Below are 19539 nucleotides of genomic sequence, written 5' to 3'. Positions count from 1 at the left end.
TGGGCGTCGTTATCGCCGCTCTGGCCAAAAAGGTCTGCAGCTGACTGGTTTTTTAAGGAAGCAAAAGAAGATCAGATCAGATGAGCATGATGTGTCTATTGGAAACAAGTTCAAAGAATTGTCTAATAATGAGTTGCTGTGCATCCACACTGCCTGACATATTTTACCTTTACAAATAAAGCAGGTACAACAGATTCATATACCAAAACAAATGTCAGGAACTTCACCAGATCACAGGGCATTGATCCTTTCTCTCTCTCGCTTTTTTTTTTTACTCATCTCTGGAATTTTTCTTTTGTGTTGATCTTTACTCATACCAAGGCTGCTGGCTTGGGGCTGGCTATGAGCTCTGGATAGCTTTAACTTTAACAACATCTTCTTCTTCCTTACCTTCTTTAAAATATTCAATGTTCAGCTGGGTGAGGGTGATTTAAGGGTCTGTGGAGTTTGATGTTGGAAACACAGTGAGGCGGTTTGCCTCTAACAACAGGTTAGTGTGTGTCTGTGAGTGTGTGTGCCTATATGTCTGTGGCACTGTGCACATATATGAAACTAGCTGGCTTGTAATCAGACATACTGGAAGCTGATCAGCCAGTCACTACTCCATGTCGAGAAGTTGAATATCGTCTGATTCCGATCCCTGGCCAGTTGATCGGTCCATTTGTACTTTGTACTAAGGATCTGACAGATTAAACAACATTTAATGTCGACTTTGAAGGATATTTGAATACTCTTTACGGGGTAATGTGTACAGAAGTTCAGGGTTGCGCTGTATGCATTTAAAAATGTCTTACTTTGTTCATAATCTAGCAGCTATACACAGGTCAGAGGTGGAAGTAGGTGGCACTTAAATTTCATTTAAATGAATGGTCTTTGATTAAACTGTTACTTTTCACATCATCTCTTTTAATCCAAATTACATAAATCTAAAAAAGAAATTTTCAGTGAAAATAATTTCTTTTGTGCATAGCTCAGAAATATGGCCTCACCATTGCCTCCTCATTTAGTTTGCATGGACCTGTGCAAATTAGTCCCCACCTCACCCTTTCAACCATGTGTCCTGCATGACTGAGCAGCTTGGTGCGAGATGCACTAGTAGCACAGCTCATAGCAATGACAAAAATGTAACACCAGCCTCCAATTTATCACTTGTAGCTTACCAGTGCCTACACTGGTTTCTGGGTTTGATGAGAACATTAATAATACCAACAGCTCTGCTGATTCCTTAGTAGTCTATTAGTTTGCACTTTAGCATGGACACCCAGTCCCCTTTGCAGCATTGCTTATAATCACTAATCACTTCCTGTGAAGCTCTTCTAATTTTAATTTGCAATCTGACTTGCTTCATCTGCACTATGAGTTAGAACAAAGAAAACACACCTGTGCAGTGTCAGTCACTACTCGTTGTGTGAAACCTTTTGGGATCGAATACCATCTGTGTCACATTATATTCATCCTTCCCCATGTACGTCTTTGGGTTTAGACAGAGCTGTATCGGCATGAGACGGCGTTAAGGTGACAGTTGCCACAGTGTGACGTTGTGCTGTATCTGTAATAATAGCCCTAAAAGACGTCAGGGGATTTACTCAAGCTGACAGGAAGATGGCATAGTCTATTGATGCATTAATTCAACTGCCGTTTCTACTCACAAAGCCTCCAGTGCCTATAAAAATGCTGGGATTCCATTCTGAGTGAGGAATGAATAGCAAATTGTAACTCTATGATGCTGTATTTATCCACTGTTGAACCCCCCCCCCCCCCCCCCTTTTTTTTTTTTTCCCTGACTGCACTCCTAGACTAGAGGACAGGGTGCCAGATTTTAAACTTTTCCCTTGCCCTTATATTTGTCTGATATTCTTGAACTAATAAGAATATCGGACTTGCTGATGAAAATTATAGTTATGCAGGAGAAAGTAATGCATGCCAAAGCAAGATCCAACACAACAATTTGGATTTCCAATACTCCAGAGTTGACATAAATGATTACCATGATTCAGTCATTCTGCCCCCCAAAGCAATATCATTGCTAACGTGCTGAATAATTTATGTAAGCTGCGATATAGTATCTTCCAGCTTGCAGCTTTGACACCACCCAGGATAAGATGTGCACTGGTGCCAAATGTGTTGCTGTCAGTTGCACGCAATTACGTTACTTTAGTTAACTCAAAATGAGTTTTGTGAGAGAATGCCATCTCTGCAAGTGTGGTTGTTAACTTCAGTAAGCAGGTTTCAGGAAAGTTAGCGAAACGAGCTGGTATGAAGTAAAGTCATGCTGCATAAAACCCAGTTCTTAATGGAAATCGGTGCCTCCGTCTCTCTCAGCTCTTTGCTGTGGTCACAGACAGATTGCTGGGAGGGTGCAGTAGCTGCTCAAACCCACAGACCCACACAGACATGCAGAAAGTAACACTAGTTGTGCATCAAAATCTGTCAGTAATGAAGACGTTATGAGCAACTATCAAACACCTGAACTTTGAAACGGACAGAACACAGTTTTGCAGAAATGCAGCATGTGCTATAACTATGGTCAGCTTGTTTTCCTTTCTTGATCCCTAATTCTACGACCCCTTTATTGTACACCCATTACAAACTATGAAATGCCATGTGCATGTAATTTTCGAGTCTAATTAGCTGTGTTTAGCTATCCTTTGAAGCTGTGACTGACTGGCTGCTTCACTGCTAACAGCAGATTCTTGAGCTGTATCTGCAGCAGAGGGCTTTTAAATCTGCAGCAGAGTGATGTTAAATTAAATTGTTACATCGGTGACTATGGCATGCTAGTCTGCTATGTACTTGAGTGGGCGGGTGGAGTGTTTTTGGGAAGGGGGTGTAAAGTACCACTGGTCTACAACATCCCACCCACACTCCTTAATAAAATTGTGCAGGAAGGAAAAGAAAGAACAAAGTCACAGTGCGTCCACAAGTCAGACTGATGCCTGTGATTAATGTTCTCTGTTCTTTGAAGTTTCACTTTGACTCTGATTTCAGAAGCACATTAATTTGGCTTTGTTTTGCATTAAAAGCTCCTTGATGGAATTAGTGAGACTTTGCAATGTCTTAACATTTACAAAACAGCTCCCTCAGAAGGTCCTTCACGAGGGGCCTGGACTTGACTGCATGTAGTTGTTTATAAAATAAAAATTCAAATTTTCACTAAGCTTGAATAAATAATTACATATTCTTCTTAGCAAGGTCCTGTAGTTTAGCCAGTCAGATCACGATGACTTTTAATGCCGTGGTCCGAGCAGGGTTTATCGTGACTGCTGCCATGAGAGGACTTCATGTTTGCCCAGGAAACCAGCGCAGGAATCACAGGGTCCAAGATGTGTTTGTTGTATTAATATTAGTGGTGATGCAACGTGCTGCGCCATTATGAAATCCAGATTAGTAGTGTGTGATGCAAACATGGCCAGCTGGCTGGCCGGCTCCAGTCCACTAACAGTGCTGATGTTCCTGTATCCAGCTGCCTGTCATCATGGAGAGTTAGTCCTTTCCTTTGCTTTTAAGATTGTGGTAGGTCGCTGTGTTGGCTCGAGGGGAGATTAAAGGAGTTCTTCTTCTAGAAGAGACACCTGTCTAAACTGAAGGGGTAAAAAAAAAATGTCCATGTTTGGTTTTATATTGTTATTCCTGCTCTTTTGCATTTTCCCCTCCGACTAGTTGTTGCAGTTGCAGTTGCTGTTTGCACTGGATGATTCCAAATCATTCAAACGCTGATTCTTAACAATAACAATACATTACGTTCTATAAATCTGTGCAATATTACTTTCCGAGTTTCACGAGTATAGGAAGACGATCGCTGTAAATATAAAATGAGCTTCTGAGAACTGTTGATAGGGCAATCAGCAAAACCACCAAGCCACTCAAAGCTGAAAGTTCCATTACAGCTCGGTGTCTCACTAGAGATTAAGACGGATAAATGTTCATCGCACATAAAGACCATTACTCAGATATATCTTGTGCCTCTTCCCCTCATTTCACCTCCCTCACTTGCTGAAAATCCCTTCTCTCTCTCTCTCTCTCTCTCTTTTTTTTTTTTTTTTTTTTTTTTAAATTTAAATCTGCTCTCAGCCACCATCACTAGTTCTTCAGAGAATGATGACCGCAGCGGCTCCAGCCTGGAGTGGAGTAAAGATGGCAGCCTAAGAGGCAGCGGTCGCCATGGCCTGGCACAGAGCGTGCGGGCGGACACCTGCTCTCCTGTGGCCGAAGAAGACTCCAGCAGTGCCACAGCAACACCTGCAGACACCCCATCCAGGACAGACCAGCAGCACCCTAACATATCTGCGGGTGCTCCAGGGCCACCACACCCTCCAAGTCACTCACCTGAGGGACCCATTGCGTACCCGCCACAGACATCAGCTTCCCTCATGATGCCGAGGCCAAACTCTGTAGCAGGTAAGACTCCTTGGTTTTTGAGGTCTTGACATCTGGAGCTCAAGAAGTATACAGGAAATGCTCTGTATACTTTTCATCTGTGACTGCATTGTGTTGCCTGTCAAGATCGTAACCGTGAGATACGACCTGTGCCAGAGGCTGACATGTGGCGTGCCAGAGGCTGACATGTGGCATGCCAGTTTAATCCAAGCGAGTGATAGACACCGAAGAGTGAGAGCATCTGTAGTAGGTTTAGAAGAAATAAGAAGTCAATAGTTCAAAGAACGGACTGTGCTTTTCAGAACAGGAGTATCAAGGCAGAAGTTTGGGATTAGACAGCTGCTGTGTGGTGTGGCTCGCCACTGCCTCGCCATGTCAAACCTAAGCACACGCTCCGGTCTGGCTGATCTGTTCTGCATTCCTGCCCTGGAGCCTCCCTGTTGTGGTTCAGCTTACCATATCCACACAGCTGTCACAGTTGTTGATATTTCCCCCTTCACCCCCTTTTCCCTTATGTCTTTTCACCCATACTATTCCCAGGTCTCCTCATACCTTATTGCTTTTGACCTCGGCCTATTTTTGGTGAATCAAACAGCAGTACGTTTAGCATTTTCCTATATATAATTTTGCCTAAATGCAGTTTGTAGCTAAGCTGACAGTATGAGTCATGTACAGCTTTTATCATCCACTCACTCACCCACCTCCCTTCTTTACTCCTTATCCCATTCAGGGTTGGAGGCGTTGCCTGCAGTTTATCCTAGTGGGGTACGCCCTGGACAGGTTTGACTAGAGATGCGCAGGACCCCCCCCCAAAAAATTACCTTTCAAATGCAAAATATTATTTTTTATTACAAAAGACATGATCAAACTTTCCCTCAAGCTGCAGTAAGTTGCAAGATCTTCTCACACTTAGTTGAAAATAAAGTGCTCTGCTATTGCAAAGAGGCACAAAGAATTATACCCAGCTTTCCCTGACATACTTCACACTAGCAACATATTAGCATGTAGCTATAAGTTTGATTGCGACTATTTGCCTGCACCGCCGTGTACATGTTCCGCATGGACATAGACTCGGTGCATCTGTATTTTGACACGTAAGTGAATCTTGAACTAATCAGGAGTATATTTTATGGCTCAAATGTTAATGCAAGCTTATGCTAATGATTTTACTCCATAATTAGCAGGGCTGCCCATGCTTGTTGATAGAATGAATGTACACTTGAATAAACGTTGACGGACCAGAGTGGTATGTTAACTGTAAGGCTGTAGAAACAAAAGAGTGAGACTACATTAGAGTCCAACTCAAAGGAGCAAACAGAAAGAGAAGAAAAGACAAACAGTTTAGAGCACAGATGAAATGTTTGTTACATTGAATTTTGAAAGCAGACAATTCTGCCAGTGAGGGAAAATCACAGCAGGGGCAACCTGGGCTGAGCTGTGAAAAGAAGCATAAAAACATGAGTGACTCAGGTCAAACACCTGGCCTAGACAGAGACGACTCAAAGTTTAAAAGACCTCATGAGACTTTTTCCTCTAGAATCTTCCTTGAATATGTTGTTTTGCTTTACCTCTTTAGTCTGTATGTAGCAGCTGCCAATGTTTTGAAGTTCAGATACTTGACTCCTGCCTCCCTTGGGTTTATTCTTGATGAAATATAGTAACAGTTCCCGTGTGTCTACTTCTAGACTGTTTTCTCTCTTTGATAAAATCTAGTCCCAGTTCCTATTCAACATACCAGAGAAATGCAACTGTGTAATGTCCACTCTAGGCCCTTACAATTAGTAGCAGTTAAGCAATTTAACTTGTGAAGGCAGTAATGGAGTAAGATGGGATGAGGACAAGCTATAGAAGAAGTAAGGAGTAGTACATGGTAGGCTCACGGTACTGATATTTCCTTGCATACCATAGCTCATAGCTTGCGCATGTATTTTACACAGTGGCCACTGCTTTGATATTTTCTGCAGCCCACAGTTGGATGTGTTGTTCCCTGATGATTCTATTGTTCCAAGAGTCCGTACCATTTTTACATCTCATCATTATTGTGTGTGACATAAACCTGGACGGTCCAGGCGCACAGTGGCTCATAAAGCTTAACAGACCAGAAAATGTTTGGCTGTTTATGTGTGTTGGTTTGCGTGTGAGCACCGGTGTGCTTGTGTCTGTCTGTCCTCCCAGAGTTTATGGGCTGATGTCATAGTTATGCAGTGTTGCCCTCTGAGACCGGCAGAACACGCACCTTAGATTGGTTCAGGCCATAAATGAAGTTGTCTCATCGCGTCCTTGATGCTCTCTCCCAGGGTTTCGTCACACAGTGTAAAATCTTTCTTGGGGTCACAGCATAGCAGAGACGGCACTTCTGTTCAAGGAAATTGTATTCGGTAAAAACCCCCAAAAAGTAACGAGTCTAAAGAAGCAATGAGAGAAAAGAAGCTACCACGGCGAAACATAATATGTATTCATCATTAGTGCATTCATTCTGTGCCAGAACCTTGGTGACTATTGTTTGTCCTGTGTTTGTGAAACAGCATCTGAGATAATGAGCTGTCTGGTTAATCTATAAATTTCTCTTTATTTTATTGATAGATATTAAATAGGAGCACAGAGATTAAAGGCAGAAGCAAACAAATAATCATGAGTTCATTTAGGGCATAATTGCTTCATGCTACAGTATTGCTATTAGTTTTTAATTTTATCTTATGATTATCTCCACCAAAAAGACAAGGTGCTGGAAACATTCCTCAGAGTGATTGAAATTATGGCATGATATAGTTGCTGCTCATCCATGATGTGAATCTCCTGTTTCACTACATCCCAAAGGTGCTCTATTGGATTGAGATCTGGTGACTGTGTTTGCAATTCCTTAAGCTTTATCCAGTGTAGATGTTTGTGTATGCACAATGCACTGCAGTAAAAGTAACATCAGGCCCTTCTCCTGTTCCAGTCAAAGTTGCGTTGATGGCAGCTTCCTCAGTTCCCGTTGCCAGCAGACCGGTTTTAATTAGCGGGACATTCCGGAGAGTAAGTTAGCGACCGAGTGAGGGAGTGAAGTGAGCGTTAGTGACAGTCTTTCCCAGCTGATATTGATAAAGAAGAAGAAGAGAGGCTTTGATTCTGCTCTTCACTAAGCCCAGGAGAGCGTGGATCGCAACGGCGATAGCATAGTTGAAAAACGAGCAGCAGTTGGAGGAGAGGCCTCGCCGCACTAATGCACATTTTTATTATGTTAACAGACCGTGTCTTAGACTTCAAATTAAAAGCTGAGTTGTAATCACTGGCTCATCAAGTGGTTTTAATCTGTAGACTAGTAGTTTCAGGAGATATCCTGTGTTTGGGGATGGAAATCATTGCCTGCTTTGAGACTTGTTCTCTCTCTGCTTCAAAATGAAGCTAAATCCTAATGAAATCTCAGTAGATTTGAACTCCATAACAACTCAAGTTGTGATCTGGTTTTAATTAGTGTGAATGCTTGAAAAGCATTCACAGTATTGTTCTTCTAATCTTTATTATTATTATTATTAGTGTGAATGCTTGAAAAGCATTCACAGTATTGTTCTTCAAATCTTTATTATTAGTGTGAATGCTTGAAAAGCATTCACAGTATTGTTATTCGAATCTTTATTCTATTTTATTCTGTATTCCGTACGTTTTTTGTACTCCTACTCCTTCAAAACCGTTCAACTTAGAAAAACCATTCAAACACCATTAGATTCCTCTTCTTTTGGACATGACTGCTTCTATTTTTCTCATTTTTAACATTTATATTTTTAATTTTATTCAACTTTATTCAACAAAAATTTCCCAAAATTTCCCATGTATTTCAATGGGGAGACCCTTCAAATCCTCATTCGACTTACTCATTTTTAAACTCTTACTACTTCCACATACATTGACATAGAGCCACCATTCAAACTTTAAAACGAAGACAAGACATTCAACTATTCAACTTGTATTTATCTTTTCAATATCTATTATACTTTTTCTTCAGTTCCAGTTTAAGTTTCATGATGTTTTTTCACCCGTTTCAGAGTTTATAATGGGTGTGTATGGGACGGAATGTTGGGGCTAGAGTGAGACAGCTCAACTGCTAGAGTGAGAGGAGCAAAAAAATTAATCTTAAAATCTTTTTTAAAACTGCTGCTGTGTCCACAGCGTTTGCTCTACAGGTATGATTTTACCCTCAAAACGTAGCCATGGCTGTCCTCTTTCATCCATTGTGTTTACTATTGTATTAGGTGTTATGGTTCTTTCATAAATGTCACCAATGCACAGCCTCCTCCCTCCAACTCTTCCATAGACTCTAATGTTAAATTGGCTCAGAAGGTTGGTTTGAAAATCAGAAGAGCATGGTGTCTTTCCACTGTCACCACGTCCATATAATAAACTCCACAGGCACGAAAACTGAGAATTCAGTAGACTAGAAGCTGCTGTCGCTCACGGTGAAAGAATTTCGTCAATACGACTTTTACTTTTCATTTGGGAGCGATTTGTTTCGGCCTGACTTTTCTGTTCATTTTAAGCAGCAAAAGTGAGGTGCATGTCTGTGTACGTGTGTATGGAGCCATTGGGTGCAGTCACTATAGCAACCAGGCTCACACCTGCCTGCTTAACGAGCTCTGCCTGCCACTGTACCAAGATTCATCTTAAACACTTCTCTTTCAACTGCTGCTGTGTCCACAGTGTTACAGCCATCATTTTACCCTCAAAATGTCGCCATTATTGTTCTCTTTCCAACACAGTGTCTTTCAAAGCTCAGACATTTAAACTGTGTGGATCAAAGTGGAGGGATCACATTTTCTTCATTCAGTGATTCAAAGAATATGACCTTTTAATATTCATTCAGATTTTTTCTGACTCTAAATGTTCTTTTCTCATTTCTTAGGGTTTTCTAATTTACATTTAAAACATTTTCAGCTTGTTTCCAACTTCTGCTTCTGTGTAACCTTCAGCTTTTAGCAGTTCAGCACCTTTGTTTTCAGGTTAAATTTGGTTTTTTTTTTTGGTTTTTTTTTATTTCATTCAATATTTTTAACTCAAAATTCAGCAATTAATTCATTTCAGTGCATACATTCAGATTCAAGCATTCACACTGCAGTTTCTTCAGAAAATGCACTTTCTAGTTATATATTCCGTACGTTTTTTGGCATCTAACTCCTTCAAAACCGTTCAACTTAGAAAAACCATTCAAACACCGTTAGATTCCTCTTCTTTTGGACATGACTGCTTCTACTTTTCTCATTTTTAACATTTATATTTTTAATTTTATTCAACTTTATTCAACAAAAATTTCCCATGTATTTCAATGGGGAGACCCTTCAAATTCTCATTCAACTTACTCATTTTTAAACTCTTACTACTTCCACATACATTGACATAGAGCCACCATTCAAACTTTAAAACGAAGACAAGACATTCAACTATTCAACTTGTATTTATCTTTTCAATATCTATTATACTTTTTCTTCAGTTCCAGTTTAAGTTTCATGATGTTTTTTCACCCGTTTCAGAGTTTATAATGGGTGTGTATGGGACGGAATGTTGGGGCTAGAGTGAGACAGCTCAACTGCTAGAGTGAGAGGAGCAAAAAAATTAATCTTAAAATCTTTTTTAAAACTGCTGCTGTGTCTGCAGCGTTTGCTCTACAGGTATGATTTTACCCTCAAAACGTAGCCATCACTGTCCTCTTTCATCCAATGTGTTTACTATTGTCCTAGGTGTTATGGTTCTTTCATAAATGTCACCAATGCACAGCCTCCTCCCTCCAACTCTTCCATAGACTCTAATGTTAAAATGGCTCAGAAGGTTCGTTTGAAAATCAGAAGAGCATGGTGTCTTTACACTGTCACCACGTCCATATAATAAACTCCACAGGCATGAAAACTGAGAATTCAGTAGACTAGAAGCTGCTGTCACTCACGGTGAAAGAATTTCGTCAATACGACTTGTACTTTTCATATGGGAACGATTTGTTTCGGCCTGACTTTTCTGTTCATTTTAAGCAGCAAAAGTGAGGCGCATGTCTGTGTACGTGTGTATGGAGCCATTGGGTGCGGTCACTATAGCAACCAGGCTCACACCTGCCTGCTTAACGAGCTCTGCCTGCCACTGTGCCAAGATTCATCTTAAGCACTTCTCTTTCAACTGCTGCTGTGTCCACAGTGTTACAGCCATCATTTTACCCTCAAATTGTCGCCATCGTTGTTCTCTTCCCAACACTGTGTCTTTCAAAGCTCAGACATTTAAACTTTTTAAACTGTGTGGATCAAAGTGGAGGGATAACATTTGAGTCATTCAGTGATTCAAAGAATATGACCTTTTAATATTCCTTCAGATGTTTTCTTTTTAGTTTTTAGTCTAAATTACTTTTCTCATTTCTTAGATTTTTCTCTTTTACATTTGAAACATTTTCAGCTATTTTCCAACTTCTTCTGTGTGGTTTTCAGCTTTTAGCAGTTCAGCACTTTTTTTTCCGGGTACAAATTTCTGTATTTTTCATCTCATTCAAAATTTTTAACTTAAAATTCAGCAATTAATTCATTTCAGTGCATACATTCAGATTCAAGCATTCACACTGCAGTTTCTTCAGAAAATGCACTTTCTAGTTGTGTGGATGCTTTAAGCATCCACACTATTGAGTTCCTGTTTCTCTTTATTCTTTATTATTGTGTGGATGCTTTAAGCATCCACACTATAGAGTTCCTGTTTCTCTTTATTCTTTATTATTATTATTATTATTATTATTATTCTGGGTGTTTCCGTACACTTTTCGCCGTTAAACTACTTCCACAATTTTCAGCCGATTTTCACCGTTCAAATTTTAAACTATTCAACTATTTTTGCTAATTTCTGCTATGATTTTTGCTATTTTTAACTATTATACTTTTTAAAATATTCCACTTTTTTCCTTTAATTTGTCCCATTGAAATGAATGGAAATCTTCCAAAATTCTGCTAAATTTTGCTTGTTTTTGAAACTTAACTACTTCCTCATACTTTCACCTAGAACAACCATTCAAACTTTAAAATGTTCACAAATTATTGGGCTATTCAGGTATGATTCAGCTTTTTCAAATCTTTTACTGTTTTACTTTTATGCCTCTTAAAGTTTTGAGTTGCAAAATTGTGATTTTTCACAAAATACATGCGTTGTTATGGTTGCTATGCTCTTGGCTTCCAGTGTGTCACTGAAGCTTTTGCAGTCTTCTCTTCATGTCCGAACAACTTCCTGCTACTTGCTCAATTTTCACTCAACTTCCACAAATTATACATCAAAACGTAGGCATTTTTGCTGGCTTTCAGAAAATGTCACCATCATTGTTGTGGGATTTATAGAATTTTTGCAAATCTCCTCAGACTAACACAAGGTCAGAAAACTCTCCATATAAAGTGAATGGAGAGCTTGTTCAAAATCACCGCTGCATTTCTGTAATGAGAGGCATATTCGAATCGTCATATCTCCTTAACGAAGCAAAGTTAAGACATGAGGCTTGTCCCGGTATATCTTCAGACACTCCTGACGCTCACAATTCAAGAATTTCTTTCTCACCTATTACCGTTCTGAAATGAGTTGGACTTGTTTGAGGGTAGGAAATTCCTCCTTCGCTCAGATTTCTTCAGATTTCAAAGTCTGGAAATGAACCACTTTTTTCTCTCGTCATAACTTTTTGTTGGATTTCCACAGCGACCTGAAAATTTCCATGATTGTTCACCAAAGCCTGCTGTCTCTTACGGTGAAAGAATGATATCGATACTCCAAACAGATTTCAAGTTACAAACCGTTGTTTGAGGGCAAGTCAAGGCAGTTTTTGCTTCGCTCTACTCAGTTATGCTGCATTACAAGTCAAATATCTTTAATAATTCATATTTTAATGATAAATTGTTAACACTGGAAGATTCCCCCATCTCTTCTGAACAAAACGGTGTAAGAATGACCGCTCTAGCCCCTACGGTTAGGAAATTATGGTCATTTGTTTGAGGGGAGTCGTCACTATGAAAAGTAGGCTGCAATAATCCTGTGCCTCTCTGTGCCTGCGTGTGTAAAAAGGTGCACCTCTTTTGGCGGGAAAACGTAAACAGGCACTCTGATTGGTGGATTCAAATTCAGCAGCTCCCAGGCTGACCTAGAAACTTACTTCTCTCTCCCTGTGTGTCTGTGTGTGTGTGTGTGTCTGTGTGTGACAGAGAGAGGGAGAGAGAGAGAGAGAGAGAGAGAGAGAGAGAGAGAAAGCCTTTTAATGGGATGATCTCATTCTAAGATTCTAATTTAATATATTTAGACTGGGTGACTGAATTTGATCTTGGTAGTGTGTCTCTCTGTGCATGTGTGTTTCCTTATGTGTACATATTTGTGATTGTGTGGCTGTTATAGATTTTTTTGCTAATTTTTTTCATTTAACAAGTATATTTGAGGGACCCTCAGCATGTTCAGCATTTTTTCAGCTGTCCATTTTGCTTTTCCAGTTTTTCTGTTTAAGTTATTACTATTGTGCTAAATCATACTGTTTCTGCTATTTTATAAGATTTGTGCTTAATATACTATTTCTGCTTTTATAGGATTTGTGCTTAATTTAGTATTTCTGATTAATTATAGTTTTTCTACTAAATCATAGTACAGTATTTCTGCTTTTTATGGGATTTGTGCTAAAACAAAGTATTTCTACTAAATGTAGTATTTGTGCTTAATCATACCATTTCTGCTTTTTATAGGATTTGTGCTTAATATAGTATTTCTGCTAAATTATAGTATTTCTGCCAAATTATAATATTTGTGCTAAAACATAGTCTCAATTTAAAATTACAATATTCATAGTTCATCACAGTGTCTCTGGTAAATCACAATATTTCTGCTCTGTTGTACTATTTTTCTAAATCATAGTGTTTCTGTAATGTTTAAGTATTTTTGGCTAAATATATTCTTTCTGTTATCTTATACTATTTCTCCTAAATTCTTGTATTTTTGAGAAGTTATCATGTTTCTGGTAAGTTACAATATTTCTGCTAAATTCTGCTATGCTATTGTATTTCTGCCAAGTATTATGTTTCCTCTAAGATATTGCAGTTCTGCTAAGTTATTCCATTTTAGCAAACTTCTTTTGCTTCTGCAAAGTTTTTACAATTTCTGCAACTTTTCAGCTTTTTCAGCTACTTTTTGCATACAGCTTCAGCTTTAAGCATCCACACTGCATTTTCGCAGGAAATGCAAATTTTTCTAGTTATTATTATTATTCCGGGTGTTTCCGTACACTTTTCGCCGTTTAACTACTTCCACAATTTTTGTGCTATTTTCACCGTTCAAACTTTAAACTATTCAGCTATTTTTGCTAATTCCTGCTACGATTTTTGCTATTTTTAACTATTATACTTTTTAAAATATTAAGCTTTTTTCCTTTAATTTGTCCCATTGAAATGAATGAGAAACTTCTGCAATTCTGCTAAATTTTGCCTGTTTTTGAAACTTAACTACTTCCTCATATTTTCACCTAGAACAACCATTCAAATTTTAAAATGTTCACAAATTATTTGGCTATTCAGGTATGATTCAGCTTTTTCAAATCTTCTACTGTTTTACTTTTATGCCTCTTAAAGTTTTGAGTTGCAAAATTGTGATTTTTCACAAAATACATGTGTTGTTATGGTTGCTATGCTCTTGGCTTCCAGTGTGCCACTGAAGGTTTTGCAATTTTCACTTCATGTCCGAACAACTTCCTGCTACTTGCTCAATTTTCACTCAACTTCCACAAATTATACATCAAAACGTAGGTATTTTTGCTGGCTTTCAGAAAATGTCACCATCATTGTTGTGGGATTTATAGAATTTTTGCAAATCTCCTCAGACTAACACAAGGTCAGAAAACTCTCCATATAAAGTGAATGGAGAGCTTGTTCAAAATCACCGCTGGATTTCTGTAATGAGAGGCATATTCGAATCGTCATATCTCCTTAACGAAGCAAAGTTAAGACATGAGGCTTGTCCCCGAATATCTTCAGACACCCCTGACGCTCACAATTCAAGAATTTCTTTCTCACCTATTACCGTTCTGAAATGAGTTGGACTTGTTTGAGGGTAGGAAATTCGTCCTTCGCTCAGATTTCTTCAGATTTCAAACTGTGGAAATGAACCACTTTTTTCTCTCGTCATAACTTTTTGTTGGATTTCCACAGAGACCTGAAAATTTCCATGATTGTTCACCAAAGCCTGCTGTCTCTTACGGTGAAAGAATGATATCGATACTCCAAATAGATTTCGAGTTAGAAAGCGTTGTTTGAGGGCAAGTCAAGGCAGTTTTTGCTTCGCTCTACTCAGTTATGGTGCATTACAAGTCAAATATCTTTAATAATTCATATTTTAATGATAAATTGTAAACACTGGAAGATTCCCCCATCTCTTCTGAACAAAACGGTGTAAGAATGACCGCTCTAGCCCCTACGGTTTGGAAATTATGGTCATTTGTTTGAGGGGAGTCCTCACTATGAGAAATAGGCTGCAATAATCCTGTGCCTCTCTGTGCTGTGTGTGTAAAAAGAGGCACATGTTTTGGCGGGAAAAAGTACACAGGCTCTCTGATTGGTGGATTCAAATTCAGCAGCTCCCAGGCTGACCTAGAAACTTACTTCTCTCTCCCTGTGCATTTTTTTGCTGATTTTTTCATTTAACAAGTATATTTGAGGGACCCTCAGCATGTTCAGCATTTTTTCAGCTGTCCATTTTGCTTTTCCAATTTTTCTGTTTAACTTATTACTATTGTGCTAAATAATACTATTTCTGCTATTTTATAAGATTTGTGCCTAATATAGTATTTCTGCTAAATTACAATATTTCTGCTTTTTATACTATTTGTGCTAAAACATAGTATTTCTACTAAATGTAGTATTTATGCTTAATCATACTATTTCTGCTTTTTATGGGATTTGTGCCTAATATAGTATTTCTGCTTTTTATAGGATTTTTGCTCAAACATAGTATTTCTACTAAATGTAGTGTTTATGCTTAATCATCCTATTTCTGCTTTTTATAGGATTTGTGCTTAATATAGTATTTCTGCTAAATTATAGTATTTCTGCTTTTTATAGTATTTGTGCTAAAACATAGTATTTCTACTAAATGTAGTATTTATGCTTAATCATAGTATTTCTATATATTTCTGCCAGGTCCCCAGGCAGCCAATCCTCTGTGAGGACTGAGAAATTCAAATTTTCAAATCAGGGCCTGCACGGCTTCCCAGCCAATCATATATGTGTCCTGAGGCATTCAAATTTGCATATTGGGGCCTTCATGGCTTCTAAGCCAGCCAATCATATCTGAGGGCTGAGGAATTCAAATCCACAAATCAGGGCCTGCACGGCTTCCCAGGCAGCCAATCATATATGTGGTCTCAGGCATTCATATTTGCATATTGGGGAATTCGTGGCTTCTAAGTCAACAAGTCATCCATGTCATATATCTCTAAAAATTCACATTTTAATGATAAATTGTTAACACTGGAAGATTCCCCCATCTCTTCTGAACAAAACAGTGTAAGAATGACCGCTCTAGCCCCTACGGTTAGGAAATTATGGTCATTTGCTTGAGGGGAGTCCTCACTATGAGAAATAGGCTGCAATAATCCTGTGCCTCTCTGTGCTGCTGCGTGTGTAAAAAGATGCACCTGTTTTGGCGGGAAAACGTAAACAGCCACTCTGATTGGTGGATTCAAATTCGGCAGCTCTCTCCCTCTGTGTGTGTGTGTGTGTGTGTGTGTGTGTGTGTGTGTGTGTGTGTGTGTGTGTGTGTGTGTGTTTAGTGGGAGAGAGAGGACCCTGCCCTTATTTGGCAGCATGTCATTGTAGGATTTAAATTGAATATAGTTAGACTGGTTGACTGGATTAGAGCCTGTGTTTGTGTGTCCCTCTGTGCATTTGTGTTTCAATATGCCTTCATATTTGTAATTTTGTAAGTTATTACTATTCTGCTAAATCATAGTATTTCTGGTACTTTTCGGTACTTGTGCTAAATACAGTATTTCTGCTAAATCATACTATTTCTGCTTTTCATAAGATTTGTGCCTAATATAGTATTTCTGCTAAATTATAGTATTTATTATTTTTATAGGATTTGTGCCAAACATAGTATTTCTGCTAAATTATAGTATTTCTGCTTTTTATACTATTTGTGCCTAATATATTATTTCTGCTTTTTATAGGATTTGTGCCTAATATAGTATTTCTGCTTTTTATAGGATTTGTACCTAATATAGTATTTCTGCTTTTTATAGGATTTGTGCTTAATATAGTATTTCTGCTAAATTATAGTATTTCTGCTTTTTATAGTATTTGTGCTAAAACATAGTATTTCTACTAAATGTAGTATTTATGCTTAATCATAGTATTTCTATATATTTCTGCCAACTCCCCAGGCAGCCAATCCTCTGTGAGGACTGAGAAATTCAAATTTTCAAATCAGGGCCTGCACGGTTTCCCAGCCAATAATATATGTGTCCTGAGGCATTCAAATTTGCATATTGGGGCCTTCATGGCTTCTAAGCCAGCCAATCATATCTGAGGGCTGAGGAATTCAAATCCACAAATCAGGGCCTGCACGGCTTCCCAGGCAGCCAATCATATATGTGGCCTCAGCCATTCAAATTTGCATATTGGGGGAATTCGTGGCTTCTAAGTCAACAAGTCATCCATGTCGTATATCTCTAAAAATTCACATTTTAATGATAAATTGTCAACACTGGAAGATTCCCCCATCTCTTCTGAACAAAACGGTGTAAGAATGACCGCTCTAGCCCCTACGGTTAGGAAATTATGGTCATTTGATTGTGGGGAGTCCTCACTATGAGAAATAGGCTGCAATAATCCTGTGTCTCTCTGCTGCGTGTGTAAATAGAAGCACCTGTTTTGGAGGGAAAAAGTGCACAGGCTCTCTGATTGGTGGATTCAAATTCAGCAGCTCCCAGGCTGACCTAGAAACTTACTTCTCTCTCCCTGTGTGTCTGTGTGTGTGTGTGTGTGACAGAGAGAGAGAGAGAGAGAGAGAGAGAGAGAGAGAAAGCCTTTTAATGGGATGATCTCATTCTAAGATTCAAATTCAATATATTTAGACTGGGTGACTGAATTTGATCTTGTGTGTGTGTCTCTCTGTCCATGTGTGTTTCCTTATGTGTACATATTTGTGATTGTATGGCTGTTATAGATTTTTTTGCTGATTTTTTTCATTTAACAAGTATAGTTGAGGGACCTTCAGCATGTTCAGCATTTTTTCAGCTATCCATTTTGCTTTTCCAATTTTTCTGTTTAAGTTATTACTATTGTGCTAAATCATACTATTTCTGCTATTTTATAAGATTTGTGCTAAATACAGTATTTCTGCCAAATATAGTATTTCTGATTAATTATAGTTTTTTCTACCAAATCATAGTACAGTATTTCTGCTTTTTATAGGATTTGTGCTAAAATATAGTATTTCTACTAAATGTAGTATTTATGCTTAATCATACTATTTTTGCTTTTTATAGGATTTTTGCATTATATAGTATTTCTGCTTTTTATAGGATTTGTGCTTAATATAGTATTTCTGCTAAATTATAGTATTTCTGCTTTTTATAGTATTTGTGCTAAAACATAGTATTTCTACTAAATGTAGTATTTATGCTTAATTATAGTATTTCTATATATTTCTGCCAGGTCCCCAGGCAGCCAATCCTCTGTGAGGACTTAGACATTCAAATTTTCAAATCAGGGTCTGCACGGTTTCCTAGCCAATCATATATGTGTCCTGAGGCATTCAAATTTGCATATTGGGGCCTTCATGGCTTCTAAGCCAGCCAATCATATCTGAGGGCTGAGGAATTCAAATCCACAAATCAGGGCCTGCACGGTGTAACGGTGGACCCAAGAAATACCAGCCGGAGCGACTTTGACAGTGCAGAACTTTTTATTAAGCTCGGGGTTGTACGTAGACACATATACTCCGCGCTCTCTTTCTCTGCTGTCACCTCCGTCTCCGTCTGTCACTGCCAACACATAAAGAGACACAATCACTGTCAGATCCCAGCACACCTGTTCACCCCGCCCCTGCGCCGCCCCGGGAGCTCACTGCGTCACGCCTCCTCTGCAGCTGGCCAAGGACCACACCCACGCCACACACGGCTTCCCAGGCAGCCAATCATATATGTGGCCTCAGCCATTCAAATTTGCATATTGGGGGAATTCGTGGCTTCTAAGTCAACAAGTCATCCATGTCATATATCTCTAAAATTTCACATTTTAATGATAAATTGTTAACACTGGAAGATTCCCCCATCTCTTCTGAACAAAACGGTGTAAGAATGACCGCTCTAGCCCCTACGGTTTGGAAATTATGGTCATTTGTTTGAGGGGAGTCCTCACTATGAGAAATAGGCTGCAATAATCCTGTGCCTCTCTGTGCTGCGTGTGTAAAAAGATGTATATATATATATGTGTGTGTGTGTGTGTATATATATATATATATATATATATATATATATATATATATATATATATATATATATATATATATATATATATATGTGTATATATGTGTATGTGTATATATGTGTATGTATATATATGTATATATATATGTGTGTGTGTATATATATATATATATATATATTAGGGCTGAACGATATATCGCATTTGCGATAATATCGCGACATGATCAAGTGCAATTTTCTAACCGCAGAGGCTGCGATTATACTCTGGACATGTCCAAATTCATGGGCTGCATCCTCCTGAGGCCGCATTTGTAGACCGATTACGTCACAGCGACGCGCCGAAGGTTGTCCAAATTACTACCATATCCCAGAATTCATAGCGCGGCCCAGCCAAACTCCAGTTTCCAGCAATGGCGGCCGCTACTAAGTTTTAAAATTACTCATACTAATCTTTCTGGGTCACAAAATAAACTTTTAACATATTTTCAGGCGAGAAAGTAGTTGTGTAAACATCAAATATCTGCTCGGTTTATCAAGATATCCCATATGTGCAAAAGTGCTTCGACGTTTTCAGAGGCGTCTGCTACCCACCAGCTCGACAGCTCGAGGGTTACTGATGCGGCCGAGAACGGCACAACTCCCGGCACATCATTTTCAGATCACCGCGGAGTTTCGCTGCTCGGGTTAAACGTAATATATAAGTCACTTAGACAACCTAAAAATGT

At 38.7% G+C, this 19539-nt stretch overlaps 1 pseudogene across 1 annotated transcript in view; it reads left to right on the top strand.

Annotated features, from left to right (window-relative positions):
• LOC113017624 (protein NLRC3-like) overlaps positions 1-19539 on the top strand; it is a 153312-nt pseudogene that overhangs the window by 41632 nt on the left and 92141 nt on the right. The window lies entirely within an intron of this gene.

This window comes from Astatotilapia calliptera, chromosome 3 (assembly GCF_964374335.1).
Source record: "Astatotilapia calliptera chromosome 3, fAstCal68.1, whole genome shotgun sequence".
Lineage (NCBI taxonomy): Eukaryota > Metazoa > Chordata > Actinopteri > Cichliformes > Cichlidae > Astatotilapia > Astatotilapia calliptera.
The sequence above is the reverse complement of the archived record's forward strand: the minus strand, read 5'-3'. Positions and strand labels throughout refer to the sequence as shown.